Genomic DNA, 18,300 nt, shown 5'->3' with positions numbered 1-18,300 from the left:
CCGGGTTTTCGCGTCCCCCACCAAAAGGGGGCTCCCCCCAAAAAAAAATTATCTTCTAAAAAATTTTAAAAAAAAAAAAAAAAAAAAAAAAAAAAAAAAAACCTCATATTAAGCTTCTTCTGCTTCTGTCTATGAACAGACTGAGGAGGCCTCTGGACCAGGCAGGGTTCAGGTCCATTTCAGGTCATTTATTTATATTATGATTCACAATTCAAAGCAAATAATATGTCAGAATATTTTGACATATTGTTGTTTATTTTGGATATTTAAAATATCTTCCAGTTTCAGTGTTCTTTACAAAATTAAAGTTTATTAGACTCTGACAGTGTGAACTTGCACTATTATGCCATTGTCATTATATTACTTCAAAATGATGTCAAAGCAACAGTATCATTGCTTATTGTAATGATTACTGGGTCAAATTATTGTCCAGCAAGACGTGTCATCATGACAGGCCGACTCAGTCGTCACGTTGCTCTGTACAACGGCCAACTAAAAGCTCGGTGCCACTGAAGCCTTGATGTCTGCAGTTGCAGGTTAAACACCTGAGAGAAAGCAGAAGCAGAGGTCAAAGTGCCGGTTTAAAGAGCAGGAAGCAGGGCTAGCTGTGACTGACAGCATACGAGACGCTCATCACTGACCTAATGCACTGATCTGTCTCTCCGAGCCCGTTGCTAGGTTACCACGTTCCCGAGCACAGAGCTATAAGAGCGCTTTGTGTGCCCAAGCAGCCAGACCCGAGCTGGCAGAGCGGGGCATGGGGGATGCAGCGGGTGGGCTGATTTAAGGGCCCATAGAGAATCAAATACAAGAAAGTGGAATATAAATGACATGTTGGAGCCGGAGGCGCAGCCTGACCATGATGCTGAGAATCAGGAAAGATGCAACTACTTGTCCCAGTGAGCAGACTGACCTGCAGCTCCAGAAAATACTCTGATCCAGTAGAGTATTGTAGACTATTACTGCATGTATTTTACATGGCATTTTTACAACACTGGGGAGGCTCCAACACACAGCATGAACTGGAAAACCCCAAAAGTACATCAGCTCTGCACAAAAGAAAATAATGATTTCTGTTTTTTCCATGCAACAAGTTATTCTTTAATTACTTCATAAGGTAACACTTTATTTAAAGGTGTGTGCACAATACTGACACCACAGTGTCAAACATGACATAGCTGTTACGAACATAAAGGAGTCTTTATCAATGTTTATGGTTATTGTCATTAAGTGTCATTTGGAATGTGACACTTTTAACAGGGCCGGCCCAATGCATAAGCAAATTAAGCAGCCCCCAGGGTGCCGACCTCCCAAAATTCAGGAAATCTGCATGAACAAATGTATCATACGATACATGCATATAGGATATAATGTAAACAGCACTGTCAGAGATGTTCAGACAGTGCTGAACAGTGAGCTTATAGCAAGTGTGTGAATGATCTAATCATCTGAGCGTTGATTACAGCAATGCCCCCAAACCAAATACCCCACCGAGAGAAAGCATGAGGCCACAGTGGAGAGAAACAACTTCCCTTTAACAGCATCATAGGACTGGGACTGCAGAGGACAGAAGAGGTTCAGAGGTGTTTGAACTAGCCACCCTCTCATTTCTTCTGTTGTTGCCATGGTGACTGCTTGTAGGTGGAGCCTCTGTAAAGATAGCGGTGGTCACTGCGTAGTGGTGGGATGCTTGGCCATGCCTGAACATGGCCTGGCCAAGCATCCCATCACTATACAGTGACAGGTGTCTTGTATGTTCAAGACAGGTGTGTGTAGAACATGCATCCAAAGTGAAACATAATTGCTTATGTGGTTTACTTTCCAACTGCTATGAACCGGCGAGGAATCAAGACAAATGTAGCAAAAGTTTGTCAACAAAAAGCCCAGAAAAGAAAATCCTGATTTCTCTGTTGGGGCTGATATCAGACACCAGAGAAGAAATATGTCAGCATCAGAAAAAGGTCCACAGCTGTGCTGATTCAGGATTTGATAGCAACGATTTCAGGTTTCAGAACTACATGATTTAGGACAGATAAATTATAAAGTCCAGAAAAGTCATAAACTGTACTTTTCTGGAGGACCGGCCGTACATCAAACCACGTTTATGTTCAACTACTTAAAAAGTTTGTTGTCATTTTTACAGTTTCCCACATATGAAATAGCAAAAAAAACAAACTAACCTGAAAATGAACACTTTTGTGATTATAACAGGAGTTAGAGCTGACCTCCATCCAGAGAAAGCATTAAGTGAGGTAAGGCAACATAAAATTTTCTATGCAACTTTTTCCACAACTCTTGGTCAGATTAAAACATGTCTGGAAACAAAAAGTTTTTTTTCCCCCCATTGTCTTCAGAAGACCTAAACGTCTCCCATGTTGGCAGCGGCTGCAAACACTTACGTTTAGCTTTACAAGGACTGGGAAAAGGGAATCAGCTCCAGTCAGTAATGAAAGCTTGAGGAAGAAAGAGCTCAAATAACATGGCAACATCTTTACTGCCTGGCGGCAGCATGAGGCGGTGAGAGCTCTCTGGTCTGTATATGAACATGCAGACTTTTTATGGACTGTTTACAATAAAATCAAGCTCATTTGAAGGAACTATAATTTTCTGAATCTGTTATTATATTTAAAACAGCGTACAGTGATGACCTGTCACTTCGTTTATTTATATGCTTAGGTATGTTTTGTTTCTGTTGAAGAGCAGAATTTAGACCCATAAACTCCCAAAATGGAATCAAACCAGAGGCTAAACTCCCCCATGTGTCCTGAAAACAGCCTCCAGTGAGCAGAAAACTTACCAAAACTGTGCTCTCAGTTTCCGTCGGCGCCCCCACTGGGATGACGTGTTGCACCTTTGGCATGGTGTGACAGATTGTTTGTTTCCTGTGCTCAGGTGGGGTGACACGAAGGAACCTCAGACTGTATCACTACGGCTATATTTATATATGTATAAAAAGCAGAGCCTCTAATTATAGCAGTCGTAGGCCTGAGAGATGGGGCCGTATCTAATTTGTCTCCTGCTGTTTACTCTTTTGTTTTTACCAAGGCTACAGAAACAGCACGGCGAGTGGGCGCCTTTAAAGTCAGTCAATAAATTACTGTGAACTGGAGCGGCATGACGACGGCCAGTCAGCTTCCAGGACTATATGCTGAATTACATTTACTGGATTCTATCACAAAACCCAATAAAAAGCTTTATTTCCAAATAAAAACAAAGGCAAAATGCATAAGTCTTTTCTTTTTAAACTTATTTTTATTTTCTTCGTTAAAAAAAAAGAACATATGCAGCTCTGGAAAAAAAATTAGAGATCACTTAAGATGATCAGTTTCTCTGACTTTACTTTTTATACTTATATGTCTGAGTGAAATGAACATTATTATTTTATTTCTATGAACTACTGACATGTCTCCAAAATTCCAAGCAAAATGTTAGTATTTATTCATTTGCAGAAAATGTGAAATGGTCAAAATAACACAAAAGCTGCAGTGCTTTCAGACCTCAAATAATGCAAAGAAACAAGTGAATATTCATTTAGAAACAACGATACTAATGTTTGAACTCAGGAAGAGTTCAGAAATCAATATTTGGTAGAAGAACCAGGAGGTTTTAAGTGCAGCAGGCTCTTCATTTTTTTCAGAGCTGTATATATACATAAAGGAAAAATAGAACAGAGTGATAGCAGATCTCATTACAATCTGAAGTTTGTATATTAAAACTTTTGTTTCTATCCTACCGTCCAAAACTGGTAGGAGAGAAGCAAAAGAAGCTGAAAAGAAAATTAAATTTCTAGATCAAACTTATTAGGAAGGTGAACCAAAAGCTACCAAATCCTTAGGAAATCCAATTGATAGAATTTGTTGTTTTTCCAATCAGTAAAGATGATTTAATAAGAACAAGCAGCTGCATGAACAGACGACAAACAGTTGCAGAGAGGGTTACATTGATAGAAAGATAAGTTTGTGGTAATCGGATCATGTTGCCTTCCTCCTGTAGGCGTCACATAAACACTGTGTATGTGGCTGAATGCAAAACACAAATCACTACTACAGTTTTTGCAAGATTTTAAGGATATTTTGAGTGTTTTGAAGTTGAGAAAATGGAATCACCTAACAGGGCTGCAACTCATGTTTATTTTACTTACTGGATCATTCTGATAATTATTGGTTTAAAATTCTGCAGCTTTTTTATTTAACCACCCAAGTCTTTTTTGTCATGTATGTGGTTTTTGTCATTATATGTAGTTTTAATATTAAAACTACATATAAATAATTCAGTATCTTTTATATATAATAAAAGGAACATTTTATGACCTAAAATGCAGTAACACAGATTATTCACAGAGTTTCTCTGCCAAATTCAGTGCAGTCGACTTATTACGTACTTCTGCTTCCAAAGTTCACACTTTGATCACTAGACAGGCTTCAAAACACGTTGGAAGAAGCTTCATGTGAAGCATATGTATAAAGCAACATTGAAGAATTCCCCCCGGCTGCAAGAACAACACAGCCATGAAGCTAACGAGGGACGTATGATGTTATCAGCAACAGCCGATATTAGCTAATATGGGACATCAGCCATTCCATCAAAAATAACTCACAGACATAAATGGTGTTTTTATATGACAAACCAGTGACAATGATGCCTGAAGCTCAGAATGTCAAATTTGTGTTGTCATTGTCTTAGAGAAAGCAGATGTCATGAATAAATTTGACATTAAACATAATGCAAGTTGAAAGTGTTACATCATTTTCAGCCTCCTTTTTAGCGTTTAAATTTGGTAGCAGGCTAAACTGACAAAGATAATGTAGTATTTTAATTCCACAGTAGAGAAAGCCACAGAATTTCAGTAGGTAGGGACAGGAAAGAAATATTGGTATCGGTATCGGCTATCGACCAAAAATCTAACATCGTGAATCTGTTTCTGTGTTCTCTGGCTGAAGAGCAGCAGTCGTGTGCGGGGCAGAGACAACCCGTGGCGGACTGGATGCCCCAGCTGAGAGTCAGACGTGGTTTCTGCGCTGTGGTCAAGTTCATCTCTTTGTTTACCAGATTGAGTCAACACCAGGAAGTTCAGCAGTTTGCAGTTTTGTTTATAGGCCACAACAGTGAAACGGCACACATTCTGATTTCCATTTTGAAAAAAATGTTGAAAACTAAAGTTTTGCAGCAGAAAATGGTTGTGCCGTTTGTTTTTTTTGCCTCATTTCTGGCTCGCTCATGGGATTCAGTCTCTATTTTTTTTCTGCGTCTGCAGCATTCTTAAAATAAACAAGGAAGCCATTGTGTTATTTGTCCCCTCCATTCTAAGTCTTGTCGCCATCGCTCTTTGGAAGCAGCATGCACACAGAAATGTGAGCCTTTTCTTTTCTACACTCGTATGGAAATGTTACAGCCAAGCCAAACATGTTTGTTTTTATGTCCAACTGAAAAACTGTGGTCTGAAATCCCTCCTGAGTGGATGAATTGTACATAATCTGTAATTAAAGTTTGGTGAGAAATAGTTTGTGGGGCTGGATAGACCGAAATGATCCGAGTTAAGTCTGGGCCTGAATCTCAGGGGTAACCAAGATGGAGTCTGGGGTGGGATGCTCGTCTCCTTCCCCCCCTACAGGCTACACACTGCGGCGACCTAAAGCAGCATTAAATCCTGCTGGGACGTTCATTAAGCTGCTGCTTTAGCCCCTGGGGACCGGAGGCGGCATATGGCTGCAGCCCCACCCCAATTAGAATTAAAGCCACAGTACCACTAAACCTCCAACATGTGGGGGGCTGATGGAGGCTGTGGCTGATTACCGACAGGCCGAAGTGCTCTCGTGTTGGTGCTTAACTGTGGTGAACCACTCTGCAGTCCTGTGTGGTGTAACTGGTAAATGAACCTTAATGACAAAGCAGAGCGTGAACAGAGACAGCTTGGACCAAAGCGTCTGCTGCATTCAGAAAGCTGAACCTCAGTCACAACATCTGCTCAGATCACCTTACTGTGACCCTGAAAGTTTAAGAGCTCTCCTTCAGTCAGGAGGTCTGTCCCTTCTTAAGGAAAGTTGGTTTTAAAATCATGATGAAATAAATAACTGCTGCAAAAATGAACCCATAAGAATCATCAAAGGAAGCAGCAGAGAAATGATCAAACGCACTGACTGAACGGATCATGTGAGCTTCTCTACAGCGGCAGAGGTCAGTGTGAAAAGTGTCAGGTCTTAATTAGGGATGAAACTAACAATTATTTTAATAATTGATTACTCTGATGATTTAAAAAACATTCTTTCTGCCGATTCTTCATGTAACCACTTAAGATTTTTTTTTATACAATAGGTTTATGAAATCTCAGCTGTGTGTGGACAGTGTGTGTAGACGGTTTGAACACACACAGTGTGCCTGAGTATGTGAGAGTTGTAATGGCGATCCGATGTAGTCCAGGTTTCCCACAAACTGTGAAGTGACCCTTTTGTTTACTGGACATTAGAAATGGCAAACTTTGTTGTCATTAGCGACTGATGGTTAGCTAGTGTTGGTATTTCCATCCTGCTCATCATAAAACATTTGAATCTTATCGGTCAGCATTTCTCTCTTCTCTAAAAATAGACAAGATCAATGATAAAAATCAAACCCATCATCTCATCAGAAACACCTCAAATTAACCCAAAAGCACAGTAGTGGAGAAGTGATGATGAGGACCAGGAGCTCCTCTGTATTCTGAAGCAGATGTCCACAACGTTATTGATGTGAAAGATCAGAAACTATAAGCAGCAGCAAACCGACAACAGAACAGCTGGAAAATCTCAGGAGGGAGTCGCCACCCAAACGGCGGCGTCTTCCCTGCTGATCTCAGAAGTTAGCATGAAAGATAACAGCAGCGATGCAAAGAGAACAAGGAGCGCCTCCACTTTACAAGGAAGCGCCTGCCGTCGCCTGCCTGTGTTAAAGGGAGGGCAGGTTGAGAGGGCAACACAGGAAGAGGTTAGGGAGCTGCACCATCTGCACAGTCACACACCAACATGAGTCTCACACCGCCACTTACAGCCTGGATGCTACCCAGAAACACAGGCGGAGCTCTGCAGCAGCTGGCTGTTTGTGAGCGTTAGCTGAACTCTAAACACTCTCAGTCCAACAGCAGTTAAATCAGCACCAGCAGATGACACACTCCACAAACATCCAACCTCAGCTGGCTGAGTGCTTTGCTTTCTGCAGGACAACCTTCCTGCGTTTCAGGCGATGCTGGGGATTCAAAGACACACCGCTGACCTGGGTGTGTTTCCCTCCTGACAGAGTCGGGAGTAAAAACAGGATCAAATCCTTCTCTGTGGTTGTGGAGGTTGAACTCAGGTGGAACCTTTCCTCTGCTGTGTTGGACAGAAACATAAAGGCTGTTGCTCCAATCAACAGAGTGAGGATCAGGCTGCCTCGTCTCACATGGCTGTTAGTGTCTGCTTACAGCTGGACAGATGAGCGAGGTTCATCCTCAGGAACCTGAAGGTGTCAGGAAGCTGCACCAGCCCTGTGGAGCTCCACAAAGCTTCCCCTGATATCTCGTCTGATTCCTTTTCATTTGTCCATGATGTCACAAAAGGTGTAGCCTTAAAATACATCCAGCAGTGTGCCTCCACTGGCCTCAGCAGCTGGAAATGAGCCCACAGGCTGATGACATCATCGCCTGGCCTCTCCAGAGGCAGTGCTGTCCAAACCTTTAGCAGCTCGTTAAAGGAACACTAAAACGCAAAAATAATTTGATCATGTTTTCACTTGCGCAACAATAAAATAAACACAATATTTTAATGAAAGCTCATTATTAATAGAAAGTAGAGAATAAATTATTGCAGGTTCCAAAAAAAAGGGCTTGCCTTGATAAAACAAAGGCGGACAGTTTCCTAATTTCTTGGATACAATGTCTGGTAATGTTTAGTCTATTCCCCAACTTGCTGTTTTTGCTATTTGCACCATTTTTACCTTTAGATTCTATTTATGGTGGTGGCAGAATTATTTTTCCTTCCTTCCTGCTCCTGTTTCTGGTTTGTCCAGCTTTCATATTAAATGCCTTCCCACTTCACAGATATCAGACATAACGGCACAATAAATTTTACAAACATGCATTTCAAAACAAAGGTGAAAATGACTGAGCTCGTTCAGTCTCTGTCTCTCCTTCGATAGTCGTAGTTAGCAAAGACAGAAATAATCTTTGTGACTTTGTTCCACCCAGAGCCAGCGTGCAGTGACAGCCATATAATGAGTCTGGAGGAACAGGAAGGTGTCAGCAGACAGATCATTTCAGTTCATGTTGGGGGGGAGAGAGACGGCAGCACATGAAAAAGCCATACTCTGTGACAGTTTAATGCTGCAGCGCTTAACAAGGTTCATTAGTGCTGCTCTTTCTGCATCTCGGTACCATGAGGCAAACTGGGTTACAACAACAGCGACACATGGGCCTGGAGCTGCTAACATCCAGCTAACGCTGAGCCAGTGTGTGTTGGTAGAATCACCAGGCCTGGGATGAAACCAGGATAATTACCTCTGCTGTCTGCTGATTTTCTCCTGCACGCAGCGGAAACTCTCAGAGACACCGAGAAGTGTCTGTGTCGTACAAGATGATTGGAATCTGTGACTCATTTGATGCTTCTCACCAGCTTTGCTACAATGCAGCCCACACACACACACTCACTCGCTCTCACACGCGGGCCCGGGTTCCCACAGAAGGGCTGCATTTGATGTGCTAATGCTGCAAAGCCCCGCCAGGCTTCTTCTGTCACACGTCTTTCCTTTCGCTGTGGCACGGCGGAGGCCGGCGCTCTGAAAAAGGCTGAATCACACCCAGAACAGTGACTGGCCCACACCGCACCGCAGCTCACCGACACACACCCACACAGACACACACACACAGGAGACACACCGCATCATAATTTACACCTTCTGAGAGTGGAAGACGGAGCTGGAACCCCTCCATCAAGTTACTCACACTAAGTTCTAATTCCTATCACCACGATGAATTGTCCCAGGAATTAATGCAATAAATAATAATGTTATTGCTTTGAGACCATGCTCAATAATAGTAAATTAATTAATAACTATATTGTTATCATTAACTAAAAAATTGTCTGGGTTTTTTTGACTGTTTTAGGGTCATGTTGATGAGCTGAAACCAAAAATCACATTGGTTTTGCTCAATCAGGTCAACTTTCTGAACTATGAGGCAACATGAGCATCAAAATGCAGGACTTGTTCTCACATCTGGAGAATCTGGGATCAATGATGAGCAGGAGGAGAGATTCTATCAGGACAGAAAAGAGACGGAGATGTAATGTTCAATTTACATGTACTTACCTTTATCAGTGTTTGTTATACAATTTACAGAAATCTAAGTTTGCAACATTTAATTAATACACTCTGTTAGAAAACATTTTTTTTTCTCCTAAAACCTTTTTTGGATGAGAAATATTAACAGAAATGAATTGATGATGTCACAAAAATCTAATCCAGTCAGATTTCTCCAAGTCAAATTAGAATAAAAACCTGATTGAGAAAACGGATCATTTTTTGATTCAGTGGTGCAAAATAATCCTAATTCAGTTGAAAAAACAAAGACAGCTTCAAAAAAATATATTTTTGTAGCCCAGTGTTATTGGTCTTTGTTCTCTTAAAGACCAATACATTTTTGTAGAGAGCAGTTAATCAGAAGAGATTTTAAATATCGAAAATAAAACATAACCAAAAATAAAATATAAAATGAAAAAAATAAATAAAAATCCCTACTTACAACCAAAATCATAAATGAAATGGATGATAATTTCTGTTTTGCATTAATAAATTATTCTTACTTTTTAGGATATGGCACTAGAACTGGCAACAGCCCAGAGACCCACCACCTTCTAGATCCGGCCCTGTTCAGACCTGATGTTTACGGAGCAGAGCAGAGTCAGGATTACATTCTGGTGTTCTACGTTGTGATTAGTATAGGTGGGAGTTATCATACTGTTTAGAAATTTCTTGAGAATTTTGATGCATCATTGTTAATAAGGTTTAAAACCTTCCGAAACTTTCTGTACTGTTAGTTTCACTACTTTCTCCATCTTTTGTTAAATGGGAGTAGCAATGAATATCTATATGTCTGAAGATATGATTAAATGGAGTTATTGTGTGCAGCTTAGTGATACAAATCATACTTTATGTGACTAGTGTCCTAAAGAAAAGGAATGGAGTGGTGTTCAGGAGCAGTATTTGTGTGGCTATGATTGCTGCTATGCAGTCACAGTCACACAGGAAGAAAGATAGTTCTTATAACTTTTATTGTCAGCACAACAGTACCATAAAATACTGTGACAAAGCTTTAAGTCCATGTCGCCCACCCCTGGTTATCAGTGTAGAATTACAGTAGCTCAATAGAATTCAAATAATGTCCAGATCAGAGGGAGCTTGTAATGTCCACACAGATTTCCAATAATTAAAGTCTGCACTTCGTGTTCCAAGGGAGCATTAACCACAATCACAGAGCATTCGCTCTGAGAACACACTACCCTGTTCCCTCAAAGAGATTTGGTTCATTTTCCTCTCTGCCTCCATTTATTCCTCAGACTGGTTTTTATCTGGTGAGGAAGTCAGACTGGATGGGAGCTAAGGATGAGATCTAGACAACCTGTGGCAGAGGAGGGATGGAGCGCGCTGCTCTCTGCTGACCTCACATCAGGTCTCCGGGCAGCGGGACAGGTTGACCTTTACGAAAGGCAGCAGGAAAACATGGAGCTCCAGGTCACAAAGTAATACAGCCTGAGCTTTTAGCTGCTTGCATCTGCTGACCTATGAGTGGAACCCCGTGAAAGCCACTTCAGTAAGAGGAACGAACCTTTTGTGAAGCACAGCCTCCTCAAATACACTAATGTCCATCAAGTATGGAGGAAGCAGAAGGCCAACAATCTCTGACCTACATCCCTTTAAAAAAAATAACACAGACTCTCTCCAGAAGGAGCGGCATGACCGTCTGCTGCTGCTCGCCATATCAGTCACACTTCCACACAGACATGGCAACAAACATGTCTGGCTCTCTGGATGGTGTGTCTATATGTGTGTGTGTTACGAGTCATACCTCTGGTTTATGCGCCGTATCAGGATCTTTATTTCCTCCACATTGCTTTGTGCACCACCAAAAAAAAAACACACACAGGCCCTGTGGAGCACAGAGGAGATCAATTATTCATCACTGCATTCAATGAAATATGAAAAATCATCCTGCTTGTGCCAGTGGCAGTCACTTGTCGCTTCTTTGTGAAAACAGAACTAATTTCTTTGTGCCCCAGAATGCTTTGGGAAGGCCGGGGCCTGTCGGAGCCGCTGCTCCAGCCTTGTATCAGTGGATTACAGAGTTTCCAGGTTACACAGGAGAAGACAGACATGGAAGCTCAGTGAAGGCAGATTAGAGCAGCTGGGATGAATAATCCCATCCACAGGGGAGAATAAAAAAAAATCCCACCAACATGGAAACATGTCAGCACCAATGAGGCTGCCGGATTTCATCTGGTAAACAACAGGTAGCAGCAGAGCATGCACCGGTTGCCAGCATGTTCAAACCTCGTCCAATATACGAAAAGATCAGTGCAACATGGTGAGCACTACGACAGCAGATTATTTATCACTGAAGAGGAGACAGAGAAGAGAGCATTTTGAAAAACAATACTAAAATTTATGCTTCTTTTCACAAACGTCCTACCTGGAGGTAGTGCCTGTTTCCCTGTCTGAGCCTAATGATGAATGTATTTTGAAGGACATGTTTTTTACAGACTTCATAATCTGTTTTATTTGTTTTTGGCTTCTTCATTTATTTTGGATATTTAAAATCTTTATCTTTTATCTTTTCACTTGAAGTAAAAGAAACTTACAAGAAACGTTTCAGCAAAATAAAACCTTGTTTTAAGCCAATAATCATGTAATATAAAAAGTAGTTCCACTGGCAGATCATTTCACTTATATCATCAGAAAAATGTTTTGATCAATATTGAAGAATTATGGACTTAAAACAACCTCCAATATGTTTTTGCAGTGTGGTTGGTTTGGCTGGCTCCTCTATCCTGGCCTCATCCGTAAAAAAAGACATCGTGTCAAAAGTCTCGTGGTTCATTCAGGTACAACGTTGCAACCTTCTGTCGTGCTGCTACGTAGTTCTACATGGTCAGAGGAGTTTTAATTTTTCTGACATTAGTTTGATCTGACCCATGACCATCAGGGAAATTTACTGGGACGCACTTCTGGGAGGAAGTTCAGTGTTTTGCACAATTCTTTGAGTGATAAAGAAACTGAAACTGCACTTAGTGATGCAGTTCTGACGCATTTTGAGCTTCAAATGAGCTTCAAATGAGCTATTCCGGTCCAGCAGGATCTCTGACTGCTTTCACAAACTCCCTGGAACAAAACGGCAGAAAAAAAAGAAGGACATTTATGATGTGCACACATTGGCAACTTTTGTTAAGAAGATAAATAAAGTTTTCAGTTGCTGCCAGCTGACGGAGTGGGCACAGTGAAGACATTGTATGGCAGGAGGGCCAGGGTCAACTGCACAGCCTGCCACCCAACTGACCTTTATTTACAAAAGATGCGCTGTCACTGCTGCCAAATATGCTCAAAGTCATTAGCCACTGATTTGACTTTAAAGCTCAGCGTCGCTAATCTAATTTAATCTGCCTCTGTAGATTCACCGTTAGCCGGAGCAGAGCATTAAATGGAGGCGAGATTACGAGCAGGCTTTGCTGTAAAGCAGCAGCAGACACCTGCACAGAGAGCTGCTGCTGCTGCTGCTGCTGGTTTGTGTTTGTAAGGGTCTTTCACATGAGCTCTTCCTGTTTCTGGCTGAATGATGCAGAAGCATACAAGAAAGGCCAGAGGAACTCTCTCACATGAGCAAGAGAGAAAACACAGAAATAATGAGGACAACAGGATGAGGTGGTGTGAATTTGGTTTTACAAGTTTCCTCTCCAGACTGTGGTGAAGCGTTCTCACATATAGGAACGGCATCAGACATGTGGACTGCAGAGTGACAAAGTGCCACAGCAGAGCCATCTGAAAGCTTTCCAGACTTTACAAAATAAAATATGAAAGGTGTGGCGTACATCAACCTGATAATTACCTTCCTACGCAATTCCACTCGAATCTCACCTCCCTTCAGTTTACCATCTGGGCTTTCTTCCATTGACATGGATTTCTACTATAGATTTACTTTTTTACAAGGCTAATCAGCGAACAGAAGGAGAAGTTGTGATCGATGATGCTGATTTTTAGAATTGTAGCCTGCCTGTAGTTTTAGCAACAGCAGCAGTGGAAGTGACCAAAGCCGTTAAGTCCATGTTGGTCAAGCTTATAGATATTGAATTAACAGTAACAACTGCTTCGTTCAGCTCTGCACTTTTCACAGTGGAGACTGATTGTTGACATCTCAGGCCATTTTTCGCCACAATGAGCTGTTTTTTTTTAACCAGGCTATGCATATATTTGTAGTCAGTCTAAGGCAGGGGTGGGCAACTCCAGGCCTCCAGGGCCGGTCTCCTGCAACTTTTAGATGTGTCTCAACTTCAACACACCTGAGTCAAATAACGAGGTTGTTAGCAGGACTCTGGAGAACTTGACTGCACTTAGGAGGTGATTCAGCTGTTGGATTAATGTGTGTTGGACCATGGAGACATGTAAGAGTTGCAGGACACCGGCCCTTGAGGACCAGGGTTGCCCACCCCTGATTTAAGGGCTCAAAAGATGAAAGGCAACAGTTAGTGAACACTTCACCCCCCTGACAAAGCATGGTAGGGGCAGCTTCAGGCTGTGGGGTGGCTTTTCTTTAGCAGGGATACTGGTCTGAGCTAGAAACAGGTGAGTCCTGGAAGAAAATCTGTGAGAGGCAGGAAAATATTTGAGATTGCAGTGGAGGTTCACATTCCAGTGGGGAGCATTTTAAAATGGCCTAGTTAAAGTCCACACCCAAATTAAATTAGAGGGCCTGAATAAAAATATAATAGCCTCATAAAAATAACAATAAAAAAGATAATCATCATCCATTTCCTCTCACTTCACAATCATGCACTGAAGTTGAACATTTGGATACTGTTCTTATTCAGAGGCTTTTAGCTTCAGTGATTGAAGTCTTCATTAGCATTAGAAAAGCTTCGCTGTTATTTGTCTGCTTCAGGCCTGTGTTCTCACTGTGTCGGTCCGGACAGACATGGTGAGGGGCCACTGCGCCGACTCCTTTCAGAAGCAGACTCCTCTGGTCAAACATAAAGGCAGAGCAGCTGCGGGGGTAAGAGGAGGGGGCTGAGGTTTATAGTTCTTCAGCCTCAGAGCCGTCACAAGGCAGCCACACCACAACAAGCCGTCTCATTCTGCCCTGCTGCAGATCCAGTCAGATGTGTGGGCTGCTCAAGTGGCTGAACACAGCAGGACTAAGAGAAAAGAGCCCAGAATCTAGATGTTGAGGGGCCAACAGATTCCAACCATTTTCATTTTATAAAGACACCATGTAGTAAAAGAATGTTAATGACGGTTAGATACATTTGATGGATGAAAGATGGAGTACCTGGTCATTTCTGTGTTAAAAAATTACATTTATCAAAAACATTTTTTTTTTCCTGGCAAAACATCGAGTCAGCAAGCCAAACTTTATTGGATTGGGGGTTTCTAACAAACAGAAAGATTAAAATGACTTAGTCACTGTTTTTTTTTTTATCCAGATTGGACATCTGGCGTTCTGAACTGTGTGGTAGATGGCTGTTTGCTACTACCTCGGTTTGTTTAACCATTCCAAAACCAGCGTTTGAGAAGTAGTCCAAAGCTTTTCAGATGGAGCCAATGTTCCAGAGAAACGAAACAGTCATCTGAATTCCTGGAGGCAGAATTAACAGGGAAACATTTCAGTCACAAGATGAGCTGGAACTTCTGCATTTCTGTAATCTGACGGAAAAGTGAGTCACTAATAACTGAATAAGCTCTTGGTAAAACACATGCTTATCAAGCACTGGTGCAACATTTCTTTATAATATGTGAGCAACACTGAATCTTTTTATGTGGAAACAATAACCTAAAACTTTAATATGACAGTTCAGCATTCAACCAACTCTGTAGCCAGTCTGTCAGACAACAGCAGCATAGAAACCCATATGAAAATTTGAGATCGCCATCTGATATTAATAGTGCTGCTCTGGCTGATAAAATGTATTTACCAATATTACATATTTATTTCAGTTCCTCCAGGATGTTACAATGTTTTTTAGGACTTCTGTGGCCTAAAATGACTGATTCTGTGGCACCTTTTCATAAAGTTGTTGTCAAAGTTGTGAATGTTTTAAGCTTTATTTGTCACAACATGGTCCAACAAAAAATATTAAAGTGTTGCACATGCTCTTCCCAGAAAGACACAATTTCAATAATTGTTAATATTTAAAATGTAAATGACATTTTCTAGCATCTTTCATAGCAGCTTTAATAAAAGGAAGAATTCCATATTCCATATTAAGGTTAATATGAACTGTATGCGCAGTGTAAGCAAATCCTACGGAACAGTTTTATTTATTGGATAATTACAAACATGTAAAAAAAATAGCTAATATCTGCAGATATTAGCTTTTTTTGTGCTGATTTGCATCCCTTTTTTAAGAGCTCTAATCCTCCGTCCCACTGGACATCCTGTGGGTCCAGACTCCAGGTTTATATTGAGCATGTAATGCAGAAAAACAGTTGACGAATTAGCCAAACAACAGAAAATCACACTAGGAAAGTAGATTCTGAGATGGTTTGACGACTGAAAAAACTATGTGTTCAGGCACAGCTGCCTCCCGTCTCTTTTCACTTTCTGTGTTTCCCCGTCTCATTTCCTCTCAGGTCCTTCAGTGAACCAATGCAGGAAACGATGAAACGCGCAGGAAATCTAGAAGTCACCATCACTTTTTCGACCTACAAAAATTAAACACTAGCTGTTCTCTTGTGAGGGTTCTGGCTGATTTTGAGGTTTCCCTGCTGGGAAATAAACCCCAGTCTGCAGGATGATCAGTTAAACATCCAGGTTAGTCTCTGAAGAACAAGTCGGGCCACTTCAACACCAGCTAGATGTGAAAGACATCCAGGCTGCAGCACTCCCATGGATTTCCAGTAACCCTGCAGACTGTGTGCTAGAAGAGGCGTGTTCGAATAATCAGCATCTTTATATCTTTCTCTAAAACTGGGATGCAGCGTGAAGCTATTACATGGTCCCGTGAACCCAGATCAGCTGTGATTTGATTGACACATCACCCGCTCCTCAGGGTGCCCAACTCTGAGTGGAATACTGAGTAGCAGCGGCTGCTCAGCAGCGGATTAATCCTCACTACACTGGGAGGGATTTGCAAGTCGATTAAAGGAAGGCCTTGCTCCGGATGAGGAGTTCAGATCCAGAATTCCCAACATCTTTGGTTATATAACCCCCTGTCCCTTTGGTTGAGCGCTTTTATGTAATGATGACTTCTTTATAGTTCATACAAATATTTGTCATCTAAGGCCTGGATCAGACCAGTGACAGTGGTGTCATCTGCAAACTTCAGGAGTTTCACAGACGAGTGAGGACAGAAGACACCACTAGGGGGCGCTGGTTCTGATAGTTGTTGTGAGGAGTGTACAATAGAACTGGTCAACTCCAAAGTTGTTAGACACATGAATGTTTATATCTTCTAATAAGGGGTGACGTTAACCAAATGTTTTCCATCGTTGAGTGGAAAACAATGACGAAAAAATCTTTCGTCATTCTCAAAATGAAGGCTGTCATTCATTTTGAGTATGAGATTAGAATTCACACCCCCCCTGACCACTTTGTACTAATCTGGTAAATACCAGCTGCGTGTTCTAAACTTTGCTTCGTACAGACTGTCTGGGCTCTACACTATTGAGAAACAACGGCTTGCTGGAAGCATGGACTCTGTTGAAGTTTGAAACTTTATGCAATTGTTAACGAATATCCATGACGTATGTAATTCACCAGTTTGATGTTATGAAGTTTATTAGAAATTCCCTGCACTGAATGGAGATGAGAATTGAGCAGAATTGTGTAGGAAGGCTAATGGCTTTGGTGCAGACATTTTAAACTTTTTTCAAAGTGCACATGTAATTAAATCGAACAAAATAAGATTCCCACAAGTGCTTGCAGAATCAGTAATCGCCTCGTTCTGAAAGTGTTCCGATCACTTCAATTGAAAAATTGTTCCCCGATTTCAAAACTTTCTATGAAGTGGTGGTTGTAACTCCACGCTCCATCAAAACCCCCATGAGAAGTCATCTGTAAGATTGAACTGTTCATAATTTAATTGCAATTGTTTATTTTCATTATCTATATGAGGTTATTGAGGCCACAGTCAGTGGTGTTTTGCACTGCGGAAGAAAAGTTACATGGAGCCTACAGTATTCATCTGACTGATGTATGATGGATTCTCTGTTCAGCGTCTTCAGATTGAATATGAATTAAGATGAATGAAAATTAAACATTGTTGAATATGTAATTATTATTTTAAAAAAAGATTAAGATGGGATACTTTGGATCCCATCAGTCAAAACGCCAGACAATGAAAAAGTCTGGAGCAACATTTACTTCAAATAGAGATTTTGTAAATTCTAACATTTCAAACTTCATTCAATACAATTTTAGCCCAGATGTAATAAATTGAAATGGTCCATTTTGACTAGTTTCTGCAGTCTGTGAAAAACACTGATGAAAAATGTTTGAGTACAATAAGACATCAGTGAAAACAATAACCTAAAGCTTTAATATGACGGCTCAGCATTTTGTAGCCAAGCCATTACATTACAACTGGGGGAAAAAATCATGTATTCATACCAAATAATAATGAGTACATTAACTCCTCTTATAGCTGCTGGGTTGTCATTTGGGCACATAAATAGACCTTTCAGCCGCTGTGGTAATTCTTTTGACCAAACAGAAGCAGCTCGGTTTCACATCAGTGTGTTAAAATCCACACTTCCTCTGATCTCTAGAGTGCTCCAAGAATGAGAACCGCTTGGGACCAAACCGAGTGTGTGTTCAGTCCTCCATGAATCTGTGTGTGATCAAGGGAAGTCTGTACAGTCGGTCAGGGAGGAAGGCTCAGAAAGCTTCTGGAACCAAGCAAACACTGGAAAAAAAAGACATCTCTCAGCAGCTCAAAAAAAGTTAACATTTAAACAATCTGTACTCAGCTAATGATCAGTACTCTTAAAGTTGAAGGTGCATCAATTGCAGTTTTCTGGACAATCACCAATCTTTAAAAAAAAAAAAAAAAAAAAAAAAAACAACCTTCTTTTTCCAATTTTGGTCCAAATTTT

The 18,300-nt window shown here is 41.1% G+C and overlaps 1 protein-coding gene across 5 annotated transcripts in view; it reads right to left on the bottom strand.

The window, feature by feature from the left end:
• The window catches only part of fynb (FYN proto-oncogene, Src family tyrosine kinase b), an 81,986-nt gene that overhangs the window by 48,577 nt on the left and 15,109 nt on the right, over positions 1-18,300 (bottom strand). For 4 of the 5 annotated variants that reach the window (XM_015050542.1, XM_015050547.1, XM_015050546.1 and 1 more), the window contains exon 2: positions 11,069-11,149. The exons of the other annotated variant lie outside the window; for it this stretch is intronic. The gene's annotated coding sequence lies outside the window, so the exon portion shown is untranslated. The remainder of the gene's footprint in view (positions 1-11,068; positions 11,150-18,300) is intronic. 5 annotated transcript variants of the gene reach the window in all.

The sequence above is a fragment of the Poecilia latipinna genome, unplaced genomic scaffold, assembly GCF_001443285.1.
Source record: "Poecilia latipinna isolate Pla-1442-1.1 unplaced genomic scaffold, P_latipinna-1.0 Scaffold998, whole genome shotgun sequence".
Classification (NCBI taxonomy): domain Eukaryota; kingdom Metazoa; phylum Chordata; class Actinopteri; order Cyprinodontiformes; family Poeciliidae; genus Poecilia; species Poecilia latipinna.
Note: the sequence above shows the minus strand (reverse complement) of the source record. Positions and strands in the feature narration are given on the sequence as shown.